Source organism: Microtus ochrogaster, linkage group LG9, assembly GCF_000317375.1.
Source record: "Microtus ochrogaster isolate Prairie Vole_2 linkage group LG9, MicOch1.0, whole genome shotgun sequence".
Taxonomy (NCBI): domain Eukaryota; kingdom Metazoa; phylum Chordata; class Mammalia; order Rodentia; family Cricetidae; genus Microtus; species Microtus ochrogaster.
This window is the reverse complement of record NC_022034.1, coordinates 31785156-31792927: the sequence shown is the minus strand read 5'-3', so window position 1 is coordinate 31792927 and position 7772 is coordinate 31785156. Positions and strand designations below refer to the sequence as shown.

The following is a 7772-nucleotide window of genomic DNA, read 5'->3' as shown; positions in this document are numbered from 1 at the left end:
CCTCCTGAGTGCTGGGATTAAAGGCATGTACCACCACTGCCCAGCAGAAGTTAACCTTTAATGTACCACCTATGAAGCATAATAAATTGTGGGCTAGCCTACAGATTAAACTGTAACTTATTCAACTTTTGGCTGGTTTCCTGTAGAATATATTTATAAAGTGTAGTTTTACATATATAACAAGATGTAGAACATAATGCATTCTAGACAGAGCAAGTTCAGAAGCCATCCCCCAAAGCCCCTCATGAAAACACAGTGGACATATTCAGGGTTACTATAATAATGGAGGAGAGTCCAGAGCTAGCCTGGCAATATTGAGGTTCCAGCTCCACAGTTTGCTATTTAGACATATGTCTTAGCTGGGTTTTTATTGTTGTGATAAACACCATGAACTAACGCAAGTTGGGGAGAAAAGGGTCATTTCAGCTTACAGTTGTCGTCCAGCCATCATAAAGGAGAGGCAAGGCAGGAACTGAAGCAGAGGCCATGGAGGAGTGCTGTTTACTAACTTGTTCTGCATGGCTTGCTCAGGCTGCTTTCCTATACACCCTAGGACCCCCTGCCCAGCAGCGCTACCACTCACACTGGGCTGGACCCTCCCACATCAAATGCCGGTAGACCAGTCTGGTAGGGCATGTTTTAAACTGAGGCTTCTTCTTCTCAAATGACTCTAGTTGTGTCCAGTTGGGAGGAAACCTATGAACGCATATTACTGGACTTCTCTAATAGTGAGCTGCCATGTGTACCATGATTCAGGGTGGGATTTTGTTGAAGCAGATATAAAATAGCAGCTGTATTGTCACTGTAGCCCCAAAAGTTTATTCATCCCCAGTTTGTTCTCTCGTTATCCTTTGTAGTTGAGCTTTCCTTCCTGGAACCACTTTGGATACCTTCAGGAGAGATACAGTTAGATACTGTCAACTTAGTAAAAGGTTTTATGTCAAAACAGCCCCAGGGCCCCTAAGCAGTTTATGAGTTGGCATCTCTTGGGTCTACTGGCAGTCTCTGGCCTGGGTGGCTCTTCCTCCAAAGCAGTTAACACAAAAGAGACTGGTGTTATGTGCTTGGTGAGTGGTCCAGCATGGGGCCGGTCCAGAAGTGTATTGGGGACAAAAGATCATACCAAGAATGGGTCAGGAGGCAAGATCTGGAAAATAGTAGCTGAGGTGCCCAGACAAAATGGCCCAATGAATTCTTCTCCACGGGACTTCAAGGGCTCTAAGGACACGGTTATGTATAGCTAGTACCATCTAGATTCTTAGTTCAGTTCTACAGTAGGTTCTACAACTTCTCCAAAGATTATTGGTCCTTCTAAATTGTGATTATACTATCTATGTCTTGATTCTTCTCTTTCATTGTGACAGTAGCACATTAGCAGCAAAGTGTGGCCCAGTCACTAGTGTTTCTCTGTCATCTACTTCATAGTGAGAGCCAGTGGATACACTCCTCAAGTTCCACTGTAACTAACGTGTTCATTTCTTGTGATACTCACTCGCATCACCGAACTGTTTAGGAGAAAGTTAGCTTTGTTCCAACAGTAGCTCATCTAATAGTTTTGGTTGACAGCTTTTAGAATCTTAAATTAATCACATCTAACTAGAACCTGTAGGAAGAGACCTGGTCAGTCTTCCTCATCAACTTAGACCATGAAACCCAATGTGGACAAGTTCAACAGAACCACCATATACGGCCTACCCATGCATGCTTCAGCATTGTCAGGGCATAAATTTCAGTTTCAAACTAGAACCCTGCTAGCCTTCTTGTTTCAAAATGTCAAGTAAATGCAAAACTCTTTAGGACAAACTTCTAGAGATGTGCGGCATGACACAATATTAATTAGCAGCCAATAAGATTAAGTGTGAAAAGGAATACATAATCACAAGTTCTACTAAAAATTAGAGATACAGACTACTTTGAATTTTATTCTTAGGAAAACCTTGCCTTGTCTTCATTCCTTGGTTCAAGCACTTTCAAGTGTGATCCCATAGGGTAGGAGTCTTTCTGCTGCAACCATCACTTATGTATTCTAACCCTTGTCTCTGGAACCATTATAGATTTCTCCTTAAGACAGTCAATACCTTTCTTACAGCATCATTTGCTAAAACTCTTGTGTTTGTTTTATTTCTCCCTTTCTCATATCCCAAGTGACTTTAAGTTGTTGATTCGGAAAGCATTTTGATCTGAATTATGATCTCCTTTAATGACATTAGGGTAGACCACTCAGTTAGACTAGATCCTGTCTACAAGATTACAGGAGATTTCTCTGAGGGTTTTTTTTTCTTAACATGTCACTTTAATTAACATACTAAGGGGTATAGGCGGAGGCTGTTCGTTTATTTCTTGGACTCTCAGACCCAAGTAACCACACAGAAACTGTACTAATTACAGTACTGTTGGGCCAGTAGCTTAAGCATATTTCTAGCTAGCCATTACATCTTAAATTAACCCATTTTTATTATTCTGTGTATTATCACGAGGCTCATGGTTTACTGGCAAGGTTTCAGGTTGCATCTGTCTCCTAGGCAGCTATCTGGCATCTCTCTGACTCTGCCTTCTTTCCTCTTCTATCTGCTTGGAATTCCTGCCTTCCTCTGTTCTGCCCTGCTGTAGACCAAAGCAACTTTATTCACTAACCAATGGTAACAAGACATATTCACAGCATACAGAGGAGAATCCCACATCAAAGGGGTAATAATTCCTTTCAAAAATAAGAGCTATAAGCCGGGCGGTGGTGGCGCACACCTGTAATCCCAGCACTTGGGAGGCAGAGACAGGTGGATCTCTGTGAGTTCGAGGTCAGCCTGGTCTACCAAGGGAGTTCCAGGACAGGCTCCAAAAGCTACAGAGAAACCCTGTCTCGAAAAACCAAAAAAAAAGAAATAAGAGCTATAGACTTATTGTTCTATTTTTCTATGCTTATTTGCCTTTTGCATTCAGGTTAAACATTATATTATGCTTATTTCGCATGATGGACATATAACCTACACAGACATATCATAGCCCATACCTTTCCCATTGTAATTGGGAATTGTTACAAAAATAGGAAGGAACCAAGGTGTTTTTTACAATATGACTTAATAAAACCAGAATGTAAACAAAGATAAAAATACTAAGGAAGCCTAGAGTTTACTCTGCTTCAGATTCTCAATTAACTGAGTTTAGCATGTAGCACAGTTCCTAGCACTGGAACATTTTGCATGTGTGTGTCATAATACCATCAATGTGTTATTTTTGTATAGCTTTATGGGATTTTTGGAGGGAATCTTGCTTTGTGCTTAGCAGCTGTGTTTTTTAACTGAGGTTCTCTTAATACAGGAATGTGAGATGGCCTAGAAACTTTATGTGAAGGTTGCATCTCAAACTGGTTTTTTGGAGTGATGCTTTTATTGTTATGTTTGCCCTGATGAAAAGGTTTGGAACATACTAGAAAGGATTTTACTCCTTATGATTAGTCAGAGTGGACTAACTTCTTCAGCAAACAGTAGTTAACACACCATAGGGTTATCTGTTGCTTATATCAAACACTAATCCCATTGTGAGGGCCCTGCCCTCATAATGTCATCTTAACCTGAAACCTCCCAAGGGCTCCATCCATTGACATCCTGCCTGATATTAGGAAGTTAATATGCGACTCCATTCTTCCCATTCCTGTGTTGGGAGGGTGTAAAATGCAAAACAAAACCTCCTGACTTGTCTTACGGATATGATTCATTGTTAAATACAGTCACAATGTTATGCAGTCATTTTTCAACTCTGTCTTGTGGACTGAAACCAGAATTCATTGATTCCATTTTGCATCCTGCTAAATTCTATATCCGGTGTCTATGAGCTTGTCTACTTTTGATACTTCCTATAAATAGTCCTACCATTGTACTTACCATGATACCCTCCAGTCCATCTGTTTTGGAGCATCTGTTGTTGCTCCTTAAGGTTGCGTATCTATCCTTTCTTCTGTGTACACTTGGGTTTTTTCTGTCCCTCAGTAGTTGTGTCTGACTGCAAGAGAAATGAGGTGGAATCAGCTGCTTACCTGTGTCTATCTTAATGCCATTTAAGTGATTTTCATAGTCTAATCTCTTTATACCATCCAGGCAGTTTGCTGGATCTTACCTGTGTCTATCTTAATGCCATTTAAGTGAATTTCATAGTCTAATCTCTTTATACCGTCCAGGCAGTTTGCTGGATCTCTGTTGTTCAAAAACTTTTCAGTCTTGCCATCGTCCTGGGGTTTAGCATAATTTTTCTAAACCTCAAGTTTTCTAAGCTGTCTTTATTGTCATTTATTTCTCCTTAAAACCTGGTCAGTTCTTTCCTATGGTCATCTCTTTCAGGTGAAAGAGGCAAGTCTCCTACCAAGAAAAGTGTATTTTGTTTGTGTCACTATCTAATGCAGGTTAAAGGAGGACGGCTGTGTCACACAGCCCCTCAGGCACAGGCTCCTTTCCATTGACTCTGACTCCAGGGCATTGTCTTCCCAGTTAACAAAGGAAAACTTTGGAGGATTGCAGGAAGGCTGTTAGAGACGAGGACAGCTGGGAGTGGTACCTGCTTTATGTTTGTTGCATTGGTATTTTAGCAGACTTGGTGTTACAGCCATTCTCAGCTGTGAAAGGAGATGGAAATACAGTCTTACTTCATTGCCAGGGGAAAGAAAACAAGATTTGGGGAGGATACAGGAAGCACTCCATGGGCTGGTGCTAATTTGGAAGGAGCGAGATATGTTAGTTATAAAGGTCATGAGTACACATGGGAGAAGTCTAGAAGGAAGTATTTTCTTGACTTCTTGAGGATCTGTGAAAATAACATAGATGACACGTTTATGATTTATAGAAAATGTATTACTGTGTGTGTAGGAAATTTTAAACATGTGGATGAAATAAGTGGAAAAGTAGCTTTTTCAGAATCTACAGTATTTTCCGCCCTTAAAACTATTGTAGAAAAATGTGTATATCAGCATTATGATTCAAGATCATTGAAGCTATGTATATAAAATAAATTGATTTTCATAAATACTAAACCAAATGAAGCTTTATTTTTACTTTTTCAATAATATCTTTTAATTGAGCATCGCCAGAGAATATAAGGATGATAAAGTAAATAATCCCTTGAGGGAGATCAAATGTAGTGCAGAAAATAAGACAGATAATTAGGTACCTGAACGTGTCAGGCAGATCAAGACCACAGCAGTGGCATGTTTTGTTGAATGGAGCTGCGGGCTGCGGTCCTGCCACCCAGCTCCCGGCCTCCTGGCTAGCTTATGCCCCAAAATAACAACACACAAACTGTATTCATATAAACACTGCTTGGCCCATTTCTATTAATGTGTGTAGCACCACGAGGTGCGCTTACCAGGAAGATTCTAGCCTACGTCCATCCTGGGTCAGAGCTTCATTGCATCTGCCTCAGAGAGCAGAGCTATGGTGTCTGAGCTCACTTCCTCTTCCTCTTAGCATTCTGTTCTGTTTACTCCACCCACCTATGTTCTAACCTATCAGGCCAAGCAGTTTCTTTATTAATTAACCAATGACCTTCCTCCATCAATATCTAAAATGGGTTGGCTTCCAAGAACACAGTCCAGAAACTAAAGAGCATTGATCTTGGCACTCGGTAGAGTTTTGTGATGATTAGAAATAGTGCATAGACACTTAAGTTGTTTAATATGATAAATATGATATATTATTCCTTCTATCAAGGAAGAAGATAGAATTCTTCTACCTTCTTTAAATCTATATGACTTTAAAACTGAGCTCCTTTACCTAATTTGTGAATTCACCCATTCAGTGGTCATCCAGCAAACCATTGCTGGCACCAGTACTTAGGACCTGAGTATGTGTGTACTGTTATTAGTTTTCCAAACCCCTACTCCTTTTTAAGAAATGTAGTATTACAAGTCTGCAACTGCCTTCCCCCTCACGAGTGTCCAGAGCACATCTGGCACCACACCCACCCTTCCGTGCTAGGGAATCTGTCTGCCCGACCTCATACCTCATGTCTCCTCTCTCACCCGTTCTTTTGCTTATGGTCCCTTACCTTACCAACCAGGTATTCCTTAGCTTCTTCTGTAAACTTAACCTTTCCAAGTTTACCCCAGTTACCTCAGGAAAAAAAAATTACTTCTTTTTGTTACTATGTGTTCCTTGTCTTTCTCCTGTCATAGAACACTTTCAAACTCTCCAGGTGTCTACAGAGGAAGTCTCTCCAATAGCCTCCTCAAGCCGGCGCCAACACCAACACCTGCCCCTAACCGGCAGGTGCTGAGTACAGCCTGCTCACCCCTCAGCGTTTCTGCTCTTAGCTAACTGGAGGCGAGAACTCTGCTCACCATAAATGCCGGACATTTGTGGCTCAGAGAGAAAGAATCTGTTTCAGTTACCACAGATGCAGTTTTGTTTCGTTTCGTTGCCATTCTTATAGACACCTCCCTTGGTTATGATGAGTGCAGGTAGCCTCACCAAGGATGGCCACTGTGGTTTGGGGGTTAGCAAATACTGTTATACCTAAGTGATGAGACTGATTTCAAGCCCTAAGCATCTGCCAGTTTGGCACATCAATTGTAAAAGCTGTATCATCCATTTGTGTTCTCTTCAACTAAGTTTTAAAAGTGGGGCCAAGATTTTGGTAAAAATGATTTGTCTGTCTTTGTCTTATTCATTAGTGACTTTCTGTGCTATTTGCCACAAGTAAAGATTTTTAAATGTTTTCAGCCTCAGGGAAAGAAGAAGTTGCTAGAGATGTCTGGAAATAGGATGGAGATGAACAAGTGTAGCTCATATTTGCTGCCACAGGACTGTGACTTCTAAGAGGCAGGTATTCCACTCTACAGCACACACAGATAAAAATGGTATACTTTTCTGTTAGTAAATATAGTGCATTTTTGAGACTTAATTAGCTTTAAGGTGATATCTAAATTAATCTACATCCATTCCTGTCATCACTGGTTGCTTAAGTCGTTGTATCCCTTCTGCTCGGCCATTCATTGTGCCAGCGCCCATGCGCCTCTGTGTTGCCCCTTCCTTTCTAATCCACCCAGCGAGTCCTTTCATAATTGCCCCTCAAAACTCCATGTCAAACTGACCCCAGACTTCTTCCTGAGTTCTTTTTCCCCTTGCACTCTTTTTCTTTCCTGTCTAGAATAATCAAAACAAACCGGGCATGGTGGTTCGTATCTATAGTCCTAGCACTACAGAATCTAAAGCTGGAAGATTCTGACCTTGAGTTTGAAGCTGGCATGGGTTATATAGTAAGTTCAAGGTGGTGGCAGGAAGAGGTGGGTAATTCCTGGGGTCAACTTCACTACATCTGGAATTAATTAAAACCCAAGTGGGGTTTTTCTTAATTAAATCATTTTAAAGTGGGAAGACCAACTTTTAATGTGTATTTTTTGAGGTTATTCTGGGTCGCACTTTCTAGTAACCGCCTATATGAAGGACGTGGAAGAAGGAAGCTCTTTGCCTGTTTGCCCTCACTGTCAATTCACTGACATTAGAACCTACTCCTTTGGGATGCTGGTGTCTCAGAGCAGCTGAGACATCGTGCCTTGTGGACTTCACCATTCTTGGATTTTTGGACTTTCCATTGGTAGACAGCCATTGTTTAACTAGCAGGACCACAGCCTATAAGCCACTTTAATAAACCTCACGTATATTCATTCTATCAGTTCTGTTCCTCTAGAGAACCCTAATACAGATTTATGGATAGATGGATGATAGATAGATGATAGATAGATAGATAGATAGATAGATAGATAGATAGATAGATAGATAGATGATAGA

At 40.9% G+C, this 7772-nt stretch overlaps 1 protein-coding gene across 1 annotated transcript in view; it reads left to right on the top strand.

Moving 5' to 3' along the window:
* The window catches only part of Mcm9 (minichromosome maintenance 9 homologous recombination repair factor), a 71881-nt gene that overhangs the window by 53438 nt on the left and 10671 nt on the right, over positions 1–7772 (top strand). The gene's annotated exons all lie outside the window — the stretch shown is intronic.